Raw genomic sequence first — 17,848 nt, forward strand, 5'->3', positions numbered from 1 at the left:
TCTGTGACTCTACTTCTGGAACAAATTACTTTGTCATCTCATTTTGCCTGGTTTTCTGTGTCTGTTTCTATAAGGTAGGTGAAACGGTTACCTCTCCTCGTCTTGAAGGCATGGCCCTGAGTAGGCACGTCCCTGTGCAGACTGTGTGCGCCTGCAGCTTTGGTGGGAGGGCTGGATCTGGAGCTGGGTGTGTGCTGGGGTTTTTCCCAAGGCAGGCGGGGGTGGGGGGCTGCTGCCTTGTCAGGAGAGCTGGAGCTTGATCTGGGCATGGGTTGGGGGCTTCTGAGGCAGTCTTGGCAGGATGGCTAAAGCTCCAGGCTCTTTTTAACCTGCTGCTTTGTGCCGCTGAGCTTGTGTGTGACCCTTTTAACCCCTTTAAGAGTGGAGTCTCGGTTTCCTACAGCCCTCAGGCTCTCCTGGATGTAAACCCTGCTGGTTTTCAAAGCCAGTTATGGGGGTTCGTCTTCCCTGTGCTGCACCCTGGGCCTGGAGTGCCCAGTGTGGAGCCCAAACCCCTCATCCTTAGGGGGGACCTCTGAGTTTGTGATATCCCCTCCTGTTTGTGGATTGCTGCTCTGGGGGTGTGGGTCCTGACTAGATTATGTCTCCGCCCCTCCTTCCTGTCTCAGTATGGTTTATTCTTAATATCCCTATAAGGGCTGTCCCGCTAGTCTTCAGGTCGTTCTCAGGGAGACTTGTTCTACATGTAGCTGTGGTTTTGGTGTGTCCACGGGAGGAGATGTGCTCAGGATCTTCATATGTATTATAATTAATTTTATGCCAATAAATTCAAAATGTTTACATTACTAAAATAAAACTTACCCAAACTAATCCAACAAGAACTAAAACCCCTATAAACCTTTTTTTTCTTTGTTTAAAGAACTTCTTGTGAAGAAATATCAGGCCCCAAAACTTTTTTGACAAATTCTTTTACATTTCAAGGAATAGATCCTTGAAATTTTACACAAAATCTTCCAGAAAGAAGAAAAAGAGGGAATTCTCCACAACTCATTTTTAGAGACTGGCATAACCTTTGTTTTTAATTTTTTTTGCAAGTTGTCTTATTTACAATGTCAACTTTCAAAAGTCACTGAAGTTAACTGGACAATAAACTAGGCAGAAATTGCTTTACAAAAAGAGGGAAAGCCCAAAATGCCACTTTCTATAGAGAATCAACAGTTCAGTTTTATTCAGAGCAAAGAAAAAAGAAACTTTTGATCATACTAGAAGAAACTCAGCCATAGGTTTGGAATCTGTACTGAAACTACACATGCAATGAGGACAATATTCCACTAATAAAATTGATTTGCTGCTGCATTTGTCAACTGTTTTTCTAATATTAACAATTATAAACAGAGCACTGCAACTAGTATTTGGAACAATTCTTACAGTGTTACAGAGTCAGGCACAAAATTTTACTTCTCACACCACTGGTTCTCTTTGGGTACCTGGGCTTCCTCTTCTTCCGTAAAATCATTTTTGATATTGAATGTCTTTCGAATCTCCTCAGGAGTTTTCCTCTTGATCATAATGGCAACCGTCTTGCAGATAACATCAAGCAAACCTTTGATGTCTAAGTAGTTTGCAGCCAGGATCAGCTCAAAAAGTGTTCCTTGGTCAACTTTCAGGAATTCTTGATTCCAAACAGGGATATCATCTGTTCACTTTTCTTTGTCCTCACCATCCTCAGGAGGAGGCGGATCATCCTTGTGGTGGGTGCACCCCTGAAAGACCTTTTTAATATTGCTGCATTAACATTTGGCAAAGGGACTGGGTCATCATCTCCTTCATCATCCATTCCCAAATCTTCCAACATGGTCTTGATAGTCACAGACTGTTTGGCAATTTCAGCATCAACTTGCGAATATCTCTCCATTAGAGCTCTGCAACTTAATTGAAGGCGTGGTGTTAGGTCTCAAGGAGACTGTGGGCTGGAGGCTGATGAGAGCAGGGCGGTGTCTGCAAACAGAAAAACAGAAAGGCGGAGAACAAGGCCAACACCTGTTCTTTTTCATTCTTGACATGATTTATCTGTGGTGCTTTTTTATCTGTGCCTGCTTTTTTCTTGGCTAGGGTTGACAGACATTTGACAATTTTAGTATCTTTCCAAAGGACAGATTTTTAGCTTTGTTGATTCTGTCTCTTTATATATCCTTATTTTATTTTATTATTATTTTTTAGAGCATAGTTGATTTACAGTGTTGCGTTAGTTTCAGGTGTACAGCAAAGTGAATCAGTTCTACATGTACATATATCCCCTCTTTTTTGGATTCTTTTCCCATATAGGTCATTACAGAGTATTGAGTAGAGTTCCCTGTGCTATACAGTAGGTCCTTATTAGTTATCTATTTTGTATATAGTAGTGTGTATATGTCAATCCCAATCTCCCAATTTATATAGATAGATCTATATGGATATAGAACAAAGTGGAAAAATCATATATCATTACCTTTATATTATGTATACCTATTGTATAAGATATAAGTTCCCTTTTATCTCATTCCATTTTCCCCCTGTTTAGAAGTTTTATGTTTTATGTATATTATTTTGGTCATAACCATTTATATTTTAACATGCCTATTTAACAAAGTCTAAAGTTTGTATATATTTTTGCCTTCTTCCTGACAATACATTGATCATAGAATAATTCTCATCATCCTCTCTCAGTTTATATGTTATTCTTTTTCAGCATTCTAGTTCTGTCCTGCCTTCTCTCTCATTATCCATTATTACTATTGTTTTAAACAGTTCGTATTTGTTTAGATTTCCTCACATGTTTACTAACATCTTTGACCACTATCTTTCTTGAGTCTCAGATCTTTGATCAGGGATATGTTTCCTTAGGCCTGAAGTACATCCTTTAGAATTTTCTTTACCAAAGGACTATTGGTGGTAAACTCCTTCAGTTTTTGACCTAAATTCTTTCAAGAAACTGACTTTAATTCTTCCTTGTTCTTGAAAGAAGTTTCTTTGGGTATAAAAATCGAGGCTGGCATTCATTTTCTTTATGCACATTAAATATGTTGTTTCACTGTCAGCTTTCATTTTTGCTTCTCTGGGTTCAACTATAATTGCCATTCCTAAGTTGATGATATTTTTTTCTCCCTTTTTATGATCTTCTCTTTTTCTTTGGTGTTCGGAAGCTTCACTGCTTTGTCTCAGTGAGAATTTCTAAAAAACCCCTTGATGTGACGATTGCTGTCTTTCACCAATTCTGTAAATAGTGCTTCCACTCAGTGCCTCTATTGTTTCCACCTGAAACTCCAAGTGGACATAAGTTGGACCCTTTTGTATTCTCTATGCCTTCAGACCTCTATTTTATAGTTGTCTCTCTTTGTCTCTGTGAGGTGCATCCTGGTGCATATTTTCAAAGTTGTCATTTTCCTTAAACATGTAAAACATTGTTATTTTTCATTTTGTACTGTAGGGTTCCAGTATCTGAAGTCTTTGTGGGATTGACTATATGGTTTGTTGTTTTTCCTGGCTCTCACTTGTGGTATGTTGTTTCTCCATGTTTAGTACTTTTATAATGTGAGCTGTTTGTTTTCCTTGGAACTTTATCTATGAGAATTTTTTGAGGCCTGGGCTGATGGTGTTACTCCAGTGAGGGTTTGTGTTTGCTTCTGCCATTTACCTTGGCGTATAGCTACCCCAGGGCTGACTTTATTATTTTTATTTATTTACTTTTTAATTAATTAATTTTTATTTATTTATTTTGGCTGCATTGGGTCTTTGTTGCTGCACGCGGGCTTTCTCTAGTTGTGGAGAGCGGGGGGCTACTCTTCGTTGCGGTACACAGGCTTCTCATTGTGGTGGCTTCTCTTGTGAAGCACAGGCTCTAGGTGCGCAGGCTTCAGTAGTTGTGGCACGTGGGCTCAGTAGTTGTGGCTTGTGGGCTCTAGAGCACAGGCTCAGTAGTTGTGGCGCACGGGCTTAGTTGCCCCCTGGCACGTGGGATCTTCCCGGACCAGGGCTCAAACCCGTGTCCCCTGCATTGGCAGGCGGATTCTTAACCACTGTGCCACCAGAGAAGTCCCGCCAGGGGTAACTTTAAATTAAATTCTGTACTTGAGGTGTGTGTGTGAGTGTGTGTGTGTTTATCACATAATTAGTGTGTATTTGGACCACAAACCTATGTGAGAGCTGGTTTGTGGTAGTGAATTTTTTTAAGAAATCTAAAAAATTCTAGGCAGCGCTAAGGATGAAAGAGGCAAGTTTATGTTATTCTCTTTGTGTGTTTCCACTGAAGGGTATAGTTAGACTCCTTACTTAGGTGGCCCTAGAGTTTTCCTCTCTTGTCGGCATCCCTATAGCTTTGAGCACCAAGGCTTTCTTTCCATTTAGGCCATTGCTTCAATTGAAACGTTTATTACCTTTTTCTGGCACTACTGTAATAGCTGCTTTGTTTCTTGGTCCAAGGATTTCCCCCTCTCTCTCATTTTTAAGCTGCTGTCAGAATGATCTTTTTAAAAAATCAAAAGGATAATCTGATTGTCATACAGACAGAGAAAAAACATCCGACGTGAAAAGAATTTCACAACTGTCCGTAGGCTGCAGTTGGACTCTCCCCTCAGCCACAGCAGACTCTCCAGCCACTCCCCTACCCTGTGCGTTCTGTACTTAAGCCGCTGTAGACTCTTCATCATTTTCTGAATAATCTTCAGCATCTTCTTGCCTTTGCACATGCTGGGATCCCACCTGTGACACCTCTGAACCTCACAACTGGGACCAGGGCAAGGCAAGTGAGTGTCTGGGCTGCAGAATTTAAGGAGACACTCGCTGTCAGGCTCGTACAGGTGCTGTCTTGCTTCTGCCGAATGAACTGCCTAATGAAGTTGTCAAAGTCAAACTCATGTGTTACCTGTTTACCTTCCTACAGAAGGAAAGTAGCCTGTGCTAAATACCATTATCCTGGGAGGACAGGAACCATGTCTGTTAGGTATTGTTTCACCAGTGTCTGGAGCAGTACCCAGTACAGAGCAGGTGCTCAGTAAATACTTGGTGAATGAATGAATGAATGAATAAGTAGATTCTGAGTTTCTCGATGGCAGAGAATAAGTCATGTTCCTCTGTTCCCTGCTGTCTTATAATTCATTCATTCTGGATCCTTGAAAGATGTTTGTTTGTTAGTTGCACAAGTGGAAGGAGGAGGCTCTGTTTAGTCCTATCCAGGCCTGGCGGCTTTCTGGGTGAACCTCAGTCCTGTGACTCATCTGTTGTCTGCTTGCTTACAGCTCCTTCCTCTTGACGTTTTATGGAGGGCGTAGATGCAGGTGGGTGAGGCTTTCGGAGCTGGCTGGCCATCAAATCACTGGGAAGATTTTAGGGTACACATGAATTCTTGAACCCCTTTCCCAGAGTCTCTTTTTCCATTTTTCTGAGGCAAAATCCAGGAGTCTGCACTTTTACAAAATCACTATGTGGTTCTGGTAATCAGTCAAGTGTGGGCAGCAGGACACCACAGCACCAACTGTCTAATTTTAATTTTCCAAATATTCATGTGCATTTAAAAAAGTAGTGATTGCCACAACGATTTCAGAATCCTGCATGTTTTAAAAATACTTACACATCTGCAAAACATTTCTTAAACATGCCACGAGATACCCTGAGGGCACGGAGTAGAAGAAGGCATGGCCACGGACATGATGTTCCTCCTGTTCAAACTTGACCTCTGTTTATTATCCATCTTCAGGAAGATCCTCATGCCATCCCAGATGACACCGTGCTAAATGGATGGACTGGAATGTGTTGTGACAGTGGAGAAAGCAGAAAGGAGGAAAAAGGTGGAATGTAAAATAATTCCAGTTTCTACAGAAAATAACTTCCTCATCAGAGAAGGAATTCCATAAATAATTGAGAAAGCTGATGGAACACTTAAAATAGCTGAAGGAAAAACACACACGTTCAATGTGAGCCTCGACCCTGCAGTGATGGTTAGATCTGAGAAGTACGTTGCAGGCGTTTGGGAGTAATGGGTGTCATGGAGGTGTCATATTCAAAGCCGTTAAAAATAATCCGCTCCCTGAGAAATAAACACCTAGCCTAAGCCTTTAGGAATTCTCAGTGAGGGACAGAAATAGCTCCTGTAGTTCCCACTGCTCTTTAATTTCTACTCCTACTATTTCATTATTCATCATTTCTGTGCAGTTTGCTTCGTCTATTTATTTAAAATGTGATTCCAGACGACAGGCAGCAGTCCCAGTGTTCTGTGTCTTGCATAGCCCTTTCCACCCCGGGAAACAGAAATTATATAACTTGTTTTCACTTGTGCAGACGGGGGAGGATTCACATGTTTGGTTTGGTGAGCTTCCAGGAAATAATTTTAAGTGTTTATCTAAAGTTTATTCAGACTGTCTTGATCTAGAAGTTAGACAGGAAACCTAGCAGAGAACTGAAAGAAACCAGGCTCTGAAGAGGGGGAACTCTAAGTGTAGCCAGATGGGTTGAACTGTGACACTCTGGGGTATTCACACCATGGAAAGCAGGAGGCTCGATTCTAGGACTTACGGGATTTAGAAGCTGCGTCAGTATTCTTTTTTTTTTTTTTTTTTTTTTGCGGTACGCGGGCCTCTCACTGCTGTGGCCTCTTCCGTTGCGGAGCACAGGCTCCGGAGCGCAGGCTCAGCGGCCATGGCTCACGGGCCCAGCCGCTCCGCGGCATGTGGGATCTTCCCGGACTGGGGCACGAACCCATGTCCACTGCATCGGCAGGCAGACCCTCAACTACTGCGCCACCAGGGAAGCCCAGTATTAATAGTTGCTAGCACTTCCTGTTGCTCGTTGTTCTGGTTGCTGTTGCTATATAATAACCTGCCCTAACACTTCATAGACTGGTATAAACTGGTGTAAACTTTCACTTCACTCATGATTTTGTGGGTGAGGAATCTGGAAAGGGCTCAGCTGGGTGGCTCTTGCGGAGGTTGCAGTCAGATGCTTGTCGTCTGCAGGATTTACTGGGCTAGGTGTCCACGCAGGCTCTGTTACGTGGCTGACGTCTGGCTGTCCACTGGGAGCACCAAGAGCTGCGCCGGGTTGTTCCCTGGAGCGTCTACGTGTGGACTCTCCAGCATGATGAGCTGGGTTAGTCAGACTCCCTGCATGGGAGCCCCCGAGGGGAGGCAGAACCTGGATGGCCTTCCCTGACCTAGCCACGGAGGGCACTTGCATGGCACTTTGGTGGCCGAAGTGGCCACAAGTCCACAGACTCAATGGGAGAAGACATGTCCTTCACCTCTTCACAGGAGGAGTGGGAAGGAATTTGTGTCCCTTAAAAAAATTCACACTCACATCAAAACCAGACATTACATAAAATATTGGGTTGGCCAAAAAGTTCGCTTGGGTTTTTCTGTAAAATCTTGGGAAAAACACGAACGAACTTCTTAGCCAGCCCAATATATAGCTTACTTAATCCTCACAAAACCCTATGAGGTAGGTACTATTATTGTTCATGTTTTACAGATAGGAAATTGAGGTTCAGAGAGGTTAAGTCATTTGCCCTAGGTTGCACAGCTAGTAAGAGGTTGAGTGGTACATGAACCTAAAACTGTCTGTCTCCAAACGTTTACTGTCTGTGTTGAGTTGCACAGTGTTTTAAAGGCTCAAATGTTGTCTCAGATCTCAATCATTGCAGCTATTCTAGGCGACTGGATAATTCCATCGAGTCTAGAATGCCAACACATGAAGTGCTGGTTTGGGTATCTTGTCAGTCCATTTGAAGCAAGGAGCATTCATTTGAGGATGTGGTCCTTTGCCCCGAGGTAGAGAGCTGCTCAGTCCCTTATCCAGAGATGGAATCTGGCCTCTATCACTCAGGTAGCCCAAGACAAAAGTAGGATCTTGTGTGATACTAGGGGAGGGGAGAGGAGGTTACAGTGGCTTCCCTGAGGTGGGTGGGTACATGTGAAGCAGATGTGGTAATTATAGGGGAGGACCCTGCAGCAGGGGTGTCAGCTGGGCATTGGCCTGTCCTATGTGAACTATGCCAAGTGCCCGTGTGGACACATGGACAGATAGAACCACAGAGCATTGTTCGGGGGCCTGCCTGGCTGAGAGCAGAGGGCCCAGAGACAGGCAGGCCCAGGCTGAGAGGGGACGAGAACAGAGCCTGACAGTCAGTGAGAAGACCCCAGGGAAGGTCCCTACAGAGCGCCTGCTGCAGGAGGCACACAGCTATGATTATCCTCCCGTTTGTGGGTTGCCTGCCCCAGGGTGTGGGTCTTTGCTGGAGGGCAATTCATGGTGATCCAACAATGGTGCTCCTTGGTGTCTACCCAAAGGAGTTGAAAACTTACGACACTCCTTGGTGTTTATACAAAGGAGTTGAAAACTTATGTCCATGCATAAACCTGCACATGAATGTTTATAGCAGCTTTATTTATAGTTGCCCAAACTTGGAAGCAACCAAGATACCCTTCCAGGGGTGAATGGATACGTGAACTGTGGTTCATCCAGACAATGCAGTATTATTCATTGCTGAAAAGAAACAAGTTATCAGGCCAGGAGGGTGGTAATTCTCCTTTTCTTCCTCAATCTTTTCCTCGCTTCTAATATTTAATAAATATTTGTGGATAGCATCCTGGGCCCCTGGAAACAGAGTGACGAGCGAGTTAGACATCTTTGCCCACATGGAGCTTACAATCCAGGTGGGGGAGCAGAGCCATGAGATTAATAATTACACACGTAATACCTGATGACCAAGTGATAAGTTCTGACAGACTTCTGACTGCCCCCTCCCCATCCACTCTGCTCCTTTTAGCAGTGCAGTCCCCTAGAATAGTAGCAGGGTATGTGGCTATAAACTATCGATACATTTCCCAGCCTCCCACGCAGCTAGGAGTGGTCATGTGAGTTGGTTCGGGCGAATAAAAGTGATGGGTGTCACTTCCATGTCCTGTCCTTAAAATGAAGACTAGTTGCCCTATATCTTTCCCCCGCTCCTTCCCACTAGCAGGTAAATGGTAGCAATTTGAGCAGATACCTTGGACCTAGAGATGGACGTTTTCCATGGAGGATGGTCTTGCCAGTTTTGGTCCCCTATTGTTATAATGACAGATTAGCTTTTACCTTAAACGAATACCACAGTAGTTGTATGAAAAAGTATAGTGTGAAACAACAGTGAGATACCCCTACACGCCTATTAGAATGGCCAAAATCCAGAACACTGATAACACCAAGTGCTGGCGAGGATGAGAAGCAACGGGAACCTTCATCACGGCCGGTGGGAATGCAACATGGCACAGCCACTTTGCGTGACACTTTGGCAGTTTCTTTGGTTACAAAACCAAACGTACTCTTACCATATGATCCAACAATGGTGCTCCTTGGTGTCTACCCAAAGGAGTTGAAAACTTATGACACTCCTTGGTGTTTATACAAAGGAGTTGAAAACTTATGTCCATGCATAAACCTGCACATGAATGTTTATAGCAGCTTTATTTATAGTTGCCCAAACTTGGAAGCAACCAAGATACCCTTCCGGGGGTGAATGGATACATGAACTGTGGTTCATCCAGACAATGGAGTATTATTCATTGCTGAAAAGAAACAAGTTATCAGGCCAGGAAAAGACACGGAAGAAACTTAAATGCATGTTACTAAGGGAGAGAAGCCAATAGGAAAAGGCTACGTGCTACATGATTCCCACTGTATGACACTCTGGAAAAGGCAGAGCTATGGAGACAGCAAAACGATCAGTGGTTGCCAGGGGTTGGAGGGGTGGGGAGAGAGGAACAGGTGGAGCACAGGGGATTTTTAGGGCGGCAGAACTGCTCTGTATGACGCTATAATGGTGGATACGTGTCATTATACATCTGTCCAAATCCATAGAATGTACAACACCCAGAGTGATCTGTAATATCAACTTGGACCTTGGGTGATAATGGTGTGTTTGTGTACGTTCGTCACTTGTAACAAATGTGTCGCTTTGGTGAGGGTGGTTGATAATAGGGAGGTGATTTGGTGGGAAGGGGCAGAAGGTATTATATGGGAAATCTGTACCTTCTCAGTTTTGCTGTGAACCTAAAACTGCTCTTAAAAAAAAAGGGCAGTGTGCTATGTGGCCAAATGGCTAGTGAGGCTACCTGATGAAGGGTTAGTCAGGATGAGCAGTTTCTGTCCTCTGACGGAAACAAATGAAGAGTTGACAAAATAACTGTCTGTGGTTGTTCCTTTTACTGCTTGCTTTGAAGATGGTCTCTGGGCTAACGCCCTTTTCTTGCAGACCGAAGAAAAACCTGGATTAGGGTTGCTTTCCAAAACAGCCCAAAAACCCCACGGGGGGCCCAGTTAAATTTGAATTTCAGACAGACAGTGAATACTTGTTCCATGCGCTGTTTGGGACATACTTATACTAAATTTTTTTTCTTTTGTTTACCTGAGTTCAAATTTAACTGGGCCTCGTGTTATTTTTATTTGCCGAGTCTGACAACTTCAGCCTGGACTCAAGTCCCTGTCGGACTCAAGGAGCTCAGTCCTTTCTTCTTAAGGTTTATTTGTCTTTGTATCCACAATGCCTGGCACGTAGTAGGAACCTGATACATGATCAATTTAGCCTCTGAGATGAACAGTGATAAATCACTAAGAATCGTCTGAAATGTGAAACCCATAGCGGGTCAAAACTGTGCATCCTTTCAATGGTCTTAATTTGCCATGGCCAAAAATACTTAGTTTTGGTCTGTCCACACATTGTCGGAGATTAGCTGTCCTTTTAGATGATCTTTAAAAAATGGATTAAGAGGAGTGGCCAACACAGCACAGCAGCTCACTTCCTCCTGTGGGCGCACAGCTACTGACAGAGCAACTGTTGATGAGAAAGACTGGAAGAGCAGCTGAAAAGATCCTCTCCCCCTAAAGATACAAAGAAGGAACCGCAACGAGACAGGTAGGAGGGCTGGAGACATGACATAGTCAAGACCCACACCCTTGGGCAGGTGACCCACAAACGGGAGGATAATTATAATTGCGGAGGTTCTCCCCAAGGAGTGAGGGGTCTGAGCCCCACATTGGGCTCCACAGCCCGAGGGTCCTGCACCAGGAAGATGAGCCCCCAGAACGTTTGGCTTTGAAGGCCAGCAGGGCTTACTTCTGGGAGAGCCAGAGGACTGTGGGAAACAGAGACTCCACTCTTAAAGGGCACACACAAAATCTCACACACTCCGGGACCCAGGGCAGAAGCAATAATTTGAAAGGAGCCTGGGTCAGACCCACATGCTGATCTTGGAGAGCCTCTTGGAGGGTCAGGAGGCAACAGGAGCTCCCCCTGGGGACACAGATACTGGAGGCAGCCATTTGGGGGAGCTCGTTCTCCCATGTGGACACTGGTGCTGGCAGGTGCCATTGTGGAATCCTCCCTCCAGCTCATTGACACCGGGGCCCGGCCCTGATCACCAACCTGCCAGCACCGGTACTGGGACACCTCCTGGGTGGGCAGGGACACAGACCCACCCACCAGCAGGCCTGCTGCCTTAAGATCCACTGAGCCCACAGCTGCCCCAGGACCTGGCCCTGTCCACCAGAGGGCCAAGGACCTGGCCTCGTCCACCAGTGCACCAGTACTAGCCCTGGGACCGCCTGAGCCTTGGCCACCAGAGAGCTGACACCAGCTCTGGGACCGCTGGGCCCTGCAGCCAGAGACCCCAGGACCAGGCTCTGCCCACCAGTGGGCCAGCGCTAGCCCCAGGACCTGGCTTCACCCACCAGTGGGTGAGCATCAGTCCCAGGACCTCCCAGGACCACCACAGCCCTGTAGCCTGCTGTGTCAGGACCCAGCCCACCCACCATCCAGCCCCAGAACCCTATGGGTCCTGGCCCTGCCCACCAGCAGGCCAGCACCAGCTGTAAGACACCTTGGGCCCCTTAGCCACGGCCCCGGGATCTGCCCCCACCCATCAGTGTGCCAACCCCCAAGGCCCTGCAGCCAGAGACCCCAGCCCCCAGCCCCCAGCCCCACCCACCAGTGAGCCTGTACTAGCCCTGTGACCCACTGGGCCCTGGCATTGTCCACCAGCAGGCCTACACTAGCTCTGAGACACATTGGACACCCCTGCCAGCCACCCCAGGATCCAGTTCCACTCACCAGCAGGCCAGCACCAGCTTTGGGAGACCCCAGATGCTACAGCCACCCACCTGAGAACCCAGCTCTGCCCCCCAGTGGGTCAGCATTAGCCTTGGGACTGCCCGGGGTTCTGCAGCCAGCCGCCTCATGACCCGGCCCTGCCCACCAGCACCTGGCAGCCTCTGCACAAGGAAGGGCCTGGCAAACAACCCGACTGGCACCAGCCATGCTACTGGACTGCCCACAGAAGTCAGCCTGCCACAACAGAAAGACCCACATGGTCCACATAGGGGCAGCCCTGGAGCTTACAGCTCTTGTGACCAGAGGGGCACGCTGCTGCGGTGTCTCCTGCAGAACGCCACTTCTCCAAGGTTGGGCAATGTAACCCACCTACTAAATACATGGAAATAAAACCAGCAAATCAGGCAAAGCAAAGCAACAGAAAAATATGTTTCAAATGAAGGCAGAAGATAAAACCCCACAAGAACTAAGTGATGTGGAGATAGGCAGTCTACCCAATAAAGAGTGCGAGGTAATGATCATAAAGATGTTCAAAGAACCCTGGTGACAACTGGATGAGCAGAGTGAAAAGTTAGAAGCTTTTAACAAAGAGTTAGGAAATAGAAGAACCAAACAGAGATGAAGAATACAATAACTGAAAGAAAAAATATACTAGAAGAAATCAACAGTAGATTAGATGATACAGAGGAATAGATCAGTGAACTGGAAGACAGAGTAGCGGAGATCACTGAAGCAGGACACAGAGAAGAAAAAGAAACGAGAGCAGTTTTAGAGACCACATCAAGTGCACTAACATTCTCATTATGTTAACATTCCCAATATAACATTCCCAGAAGGAGAGGAGTGAGAGAGAGGGACAGAGAACATATTTGGAGACATAATAGCTGTAAACCTGGGAAAGGAAACAGGCATCCGGGTCCAAGAAGCACAGAGAGTTCCAAACAGGGTCTCACCAAGACTCGTTGTAGTTAAAATGGCAAAGATTAAAGAGAGAATATTAAAGGGGAGCAAGGGAAAAGCAACAAGTTATGTGCAAAGGAACTCCCATAAGGCAATCAGCTGACTTTTCAGCAGAAACTCTGCAAGCCAGAAGGGAGTGGCATGAGATGTTTAATGTGATAAAAGGGAAAAACCTGCAACCAAGAGTACTGCACCCAGCAAGGCTGTCTTCCAGATTTGATGGAGAGATTAAAAGTTTTATAGACAAGCAACTGTTAAAAGAGTTCAGCACCACCAAACCAGCTTTACAAGAAACGTTCAAGGGACTTCTCTAAGTGAAAAAGAAAAGGCCACAACTAGAAACATGAAAATTGTGAAAGGAAAAATCTCATTGGTAAAGGCAAATACACAGGAAAGGTAGTAAATCAGCTATGTTTAAAGCTAGTAAGAAGGTTAAAAGATAAAAGTAAAGTCATCTATAGCAGCAATAGGTAGTTAAGGGATACACAAAACAAAGAGATGTGAAATATGATGTCAAAACGGTGAACACGGGGGAGGGGAATGAAAATGCAGGGTTGTCAATATGCATTCATATATAGAGAGGTTGCTGTCCATACTTTTAAGTTCCTGGTGGGGGAGTGCAGAGATCTACTCATCTTGTGGTGCCCAAGACAAGCCCCTTTGTAAGTTCCCTTGCTTATTACACCTGCCGCCTAACCATCTGGAGAGTCTGCCTCTTCCTTGGGTCTCCCCCTGCCCTCCGTGTACGAGAAGCCAGTTTACGAACCCCAAATGATCTCTCTCCTCGCCCCACCTCCTGACATAACATTGGCGATCTTGGCCTCCGTTTTGGATGCTTCAGTTTTATATTCTGTGTCCCTGTACTCTCCAGGCCACTCTCATCATCACTTGCAATGGATTTACCCCCAGGATTTAAAACTTAAGTTGCCTATTTTTCACGTCTCTGACACCCTCACTTCTGCTGGTTTTCCTCTGCATCCTCATTGTGACTCCTTCACCTTTGATTCTTTGATCCTGTCTTGCTTTACTAGCCCATGACCTTTCCTACCACTGTACCATGTCGGCTGTTTCACTCATGTCACAGTGCTTAGGCCTGGCTGCCTCTGTTACTGCTTTGCTGGAAAGAGACCTGAGACCACATGGGTTGGTGGTCCCACAAATGACCATTCCTGTGCTCAGGGGAAACTGCTGGTCCAGCAGTCTTCCATCAACCTCTTCTTTTTTTTTTCCTTAAAGTGACTTATTACATCTGAACAAATGAAATATTTTAAGGGTCTTCTCCCACATCCCATCCTGATCCGCTCCCCAAGTTCTGACCATTTAGAGATGGTCTTTTCAGGTGTGTTTTGGGGTATCCTTCTGAAGATGCCTAATGCAGTCACAGAGGCTTGGGAGGATAGAGCAGCATCTCAGACCCCAGCGTGCTCAGCAGTCACCTGGGCCTCAGTTAAAATGCAGAGTCCAGGGCTTCCCCAGTGGCGCAGTGGTTGAGAGTCCGCCTGCCGATGCAGGGGACACGGGTTCGTGCCCCGGTCCGGGAAGATCCTCACACATGCCGCGGAGCGGCTGGGCCCGTGAGCCATGGCCGCTGAGCCTGCGCGTCCGGAGCCTGTGCTCCGCAACGGGAGAGGCCACAGCAGTGAGAGGCCCGAATACCGCAAAAAAAAAAAAAAAACCAGAGTCCAGGGCTGGAGGTCTGGGGTAGGGGGTGAGAGTCTACATTTCCCACAGACTCCCAACGAGGCTGATGCTACTGTCTGTGGAACCCACTCAGAGCAGCAAGGGTGTACAGCATTTACTTTAGAGAAAGCTATACACACTTGCATAGATGGAGAAGCAGGGGTAGAGCAGAGAGTCCTCTGATTTGTCCAAAGTTGCCAACCACAGCCAGAGTGAGGGAAGTGTGGGCCGGTGCTCTCGGCTCCTGAGCTGGGGTGTCCATGTCTCTTCTGTGCTCTTTTCCTCATTCCAAGTAGAAGCAGCAGCAGAAGCCGCAGCAGCTGGACTGTACCTTCCTCGTGGGACAGTTAAAGGGTTTTACCCAACGATGCACGTCCTCAGCTCATGCTGCATCCTGCCTGCCATCCATGACCCTCCTTTAACACAATTGAGTGCCAAGTAGGGAAGTGACTCCCCCCACACTAGGTCAGAAACAAAGGCCAGTCCGTCTAACCCCAGGCTGGCACTGAGGACCCCTCTCTGCAGCTCAACCCTGAATCACTGAACCAGAGTTGTTCAGTGTCCTGACTTCCCGCTGCCTGAACCATCAACATCTTCTTGATGTCATGGTGCATCATGCCCAGTGGCTTTCCCAGGCCTTTTCTATTTTCTGTAATTATCAATCAAAATTTTGTCCTGACCCTCTTCTCTCTCTCTTCTCCCTCCAAGACCTCTGACTCCTCAGCACCAACTTCCACTTCTGAGCAGATGACCCTGCTCATTGGTCTCAGCCTCTCTTCTAAGATGCAAACTCACTTCCATAATCTTTTTTTTTTTTCACTCCTGAAGTCAGCCACTTATCTTTACTTCCCCATTTTTGTTAACTGATATGTTGAATGGGCCACACATGTAGCATATAAACCCAAGACTTATTTTTTATCACTTACTGTTCCTTTTAACCCCTTCTGAAGGGGTATCCATCCCCTGCCACGGGGTAAGGGAGGTCCATAACTCTTCTACTCATTCTTAGGTAATAAATAGAAAGCCCTAAGTTACAAAGCACAGTTTTGATACAGAAATGAGAACATCTAGTCATCAGCACGGGAGGGCCGGCTCTAGGCGGGCCGTGTGCCATTCAGTCGGGGTTATGATCTGCTTCTCCTTTCCTCACTTCCCTCCTCCTGGACTTGCCAGCTGCTGTTCTGACTTCACCAGAATGGAGGGGGGTGGAACGGAGAAGTAAAGGGACATGCGCTGGCATGAGATGGCTTCACGCTTCCTGGGTGGACAGATGTTTACATTGGGCTCTTTTTCTTGGGGGCGCCCTGTGGGCTCTTGCAGACCCCATTCTGGGCCCCTCTGTTAGCCTGTGATGGGAAGGGTGCTTCTCCATCCGGAGCTGCTGATTCCATCTTGGCTTCTGCCTTTGTGCTGCATTCTCCAGCCTCAGATTTCTGGGCCCCTTTGGCCTGGAAAGCCACCCTCTAGGGCAAGATCCCTTAAAAAAATTATTTTATTTTATTTAATTTATTTATTTTTGGCTGCATTGGGTCTTTGTTGCTGCGTTTTATAAATTTATTGGGGGGCTTAAGGGAGAATTAATGATAGGTATATAGAGAATGTAAAAATGAAATATAAGTCAATTATTAACTGCTGGAAAACTATAAGTTGTACATGAAAGGAACTACTGAACAATAAATGGCTCAGTAGAAATCAGTATTCGTATAGCCCTGATAAGATAAACCCTGAATGTTGATTTCACCATATATTCATCGTAACTATTCTGTGAGAGGAGGGGAAGGAATGAGGTATATAAGGGAGATTTGCAAGGTGGGAAAGTGGAAAGAGAGCTAAAACCTTATCAACCGCAATAGGAAGTCGATAGATGATAACTGAAATGTATGAATTCAGAGATGGCAACATGAGCTTGTCATTTGTGAAAGTGGAAGTAAATGTTAGAGGAGTTGAAAGTGTGTGAAGTATTTCTTTGGAATGCAGGATTCAAGGGTGGATGGAGTGAAACAGATGTCTCTGATGTAATACTCAGATGTATTTTTATTTTTATTTGAGAGTCCGTGTCTGATAACTCTGATATCTGGATCATCTGTTGGTCTGTTTGTATTGTCTGTATTTTTCTCGTGGGCCTGTGTGTTGGCATACGTGAAAATTTTCAGTTAATTGCCAGACATTATATACGAAACGTAATACCTGCTTGAGAGGTGTTATCTTTGTCAAAGGGTGTTCTGTTTTGTTTTTTGTTTTTTTTTCCAGTTTTTGTCAGGCAGTTAATATAGTGGTATACATTGTTTTCAGTCATTAGTTGATTTGAGGTTGGATTTCGGTGTTTGTAAAGGCCTTGTCTATTTAAGCTCCATTTTACTTTCAGGGTCTAATCCTTTAGTGGTACTAATTAAATCTGGGGACGTTTACTCAACAGCTGTGGATTCCAGGTTTTATCCCCCAGTTTTGTGAGATTGTAGGCAGCTTGTTTTCCCCACTCTCTTACAGGTTTCTCCTGGGAGAATTTTCTGAATAAATAACTTGCACCTAAATTCTTGGCCTGGATTCTGCCTCTGGGTTAATGCAAGCTAGGACAACATCTATTAATAAAGCACAGTTAGATGGGCAGACAAAAGTAAGACTTAGGGATAAGTAAACCATCTCTCCATTACACTCAGGCCAAAACCAGAACACGTATTTCTGTGTTCCATCCTGAGGACCATGAAAAATGAACCTTTATTTTATTTTCCTTTTATGAGTTATTTTAGAGCTGCTCATTTATTTCTGAATAAGGCAGAAATTGGGAAAGAAATGAAGGAAGACATGTAGACTTAGATCCACTGTCAGATACTTGGGTTTCTGTTTGGCTCAGCTTAACTCTGTTACGAGAAGCCACAGTTCAGTGTTTTTCTGAAGATACTGACTCCAAGATATTTGAACTTCTTTTTTTTTAACATCTTTTTTGGAGTATAATTGCTTTACAATGGTGTGTTAGTTTCTGCTTTATAACAAAGTGAATCAGTTATACATATAAATATGTTCCCATATCTCTTCCCTCTTGTCTCCCTCCCTCCCACCCTCCCTATCCCACCCCTCTAGGTGGTCACAAAGCACCAAGCTGATCTCCCTGTGCTATGTGGCTGCTTCCCACTAGCT

At 45.4% G+C, this 17,848-nt stretch overlaps 1 pseudogene across 1 annotated transcript in view; it reads right to left on the reverse strand.

Annotated features, from left to right (window-relative positions):
- Positions 1–1,393: 1,393 nt before the first annotated feature.
- The window catches only part of LOC309961816 (S-phase kinase-associated protein 1-like), a 42,997-nt pseudogene continuing 26,542 nt past the window's right edge, over positions 1,394–17,848 (reverse strand). Inside the window, exon 3 of the transcript in view lies at positions 1,394–1,959. The product of the transcript in view is annotated as an S-phase kinase-associated protein 1-like (transcript). The remainder of the gene's footprint in view (positions 1,960–17,848) is intronic.

Source organism: Leucopleurus acutus, assembly GCF_964270905.1.
Source record: "Leucopleurus acutus genome assembly, chromosome: 5".
Classification (NCBI taxonomy): Eukaryota; Metazoa; Chordata; class Mammalia; order Artiodactyla; family Delphinidae; genus Leucopleurus; species Leucopleurus acutus.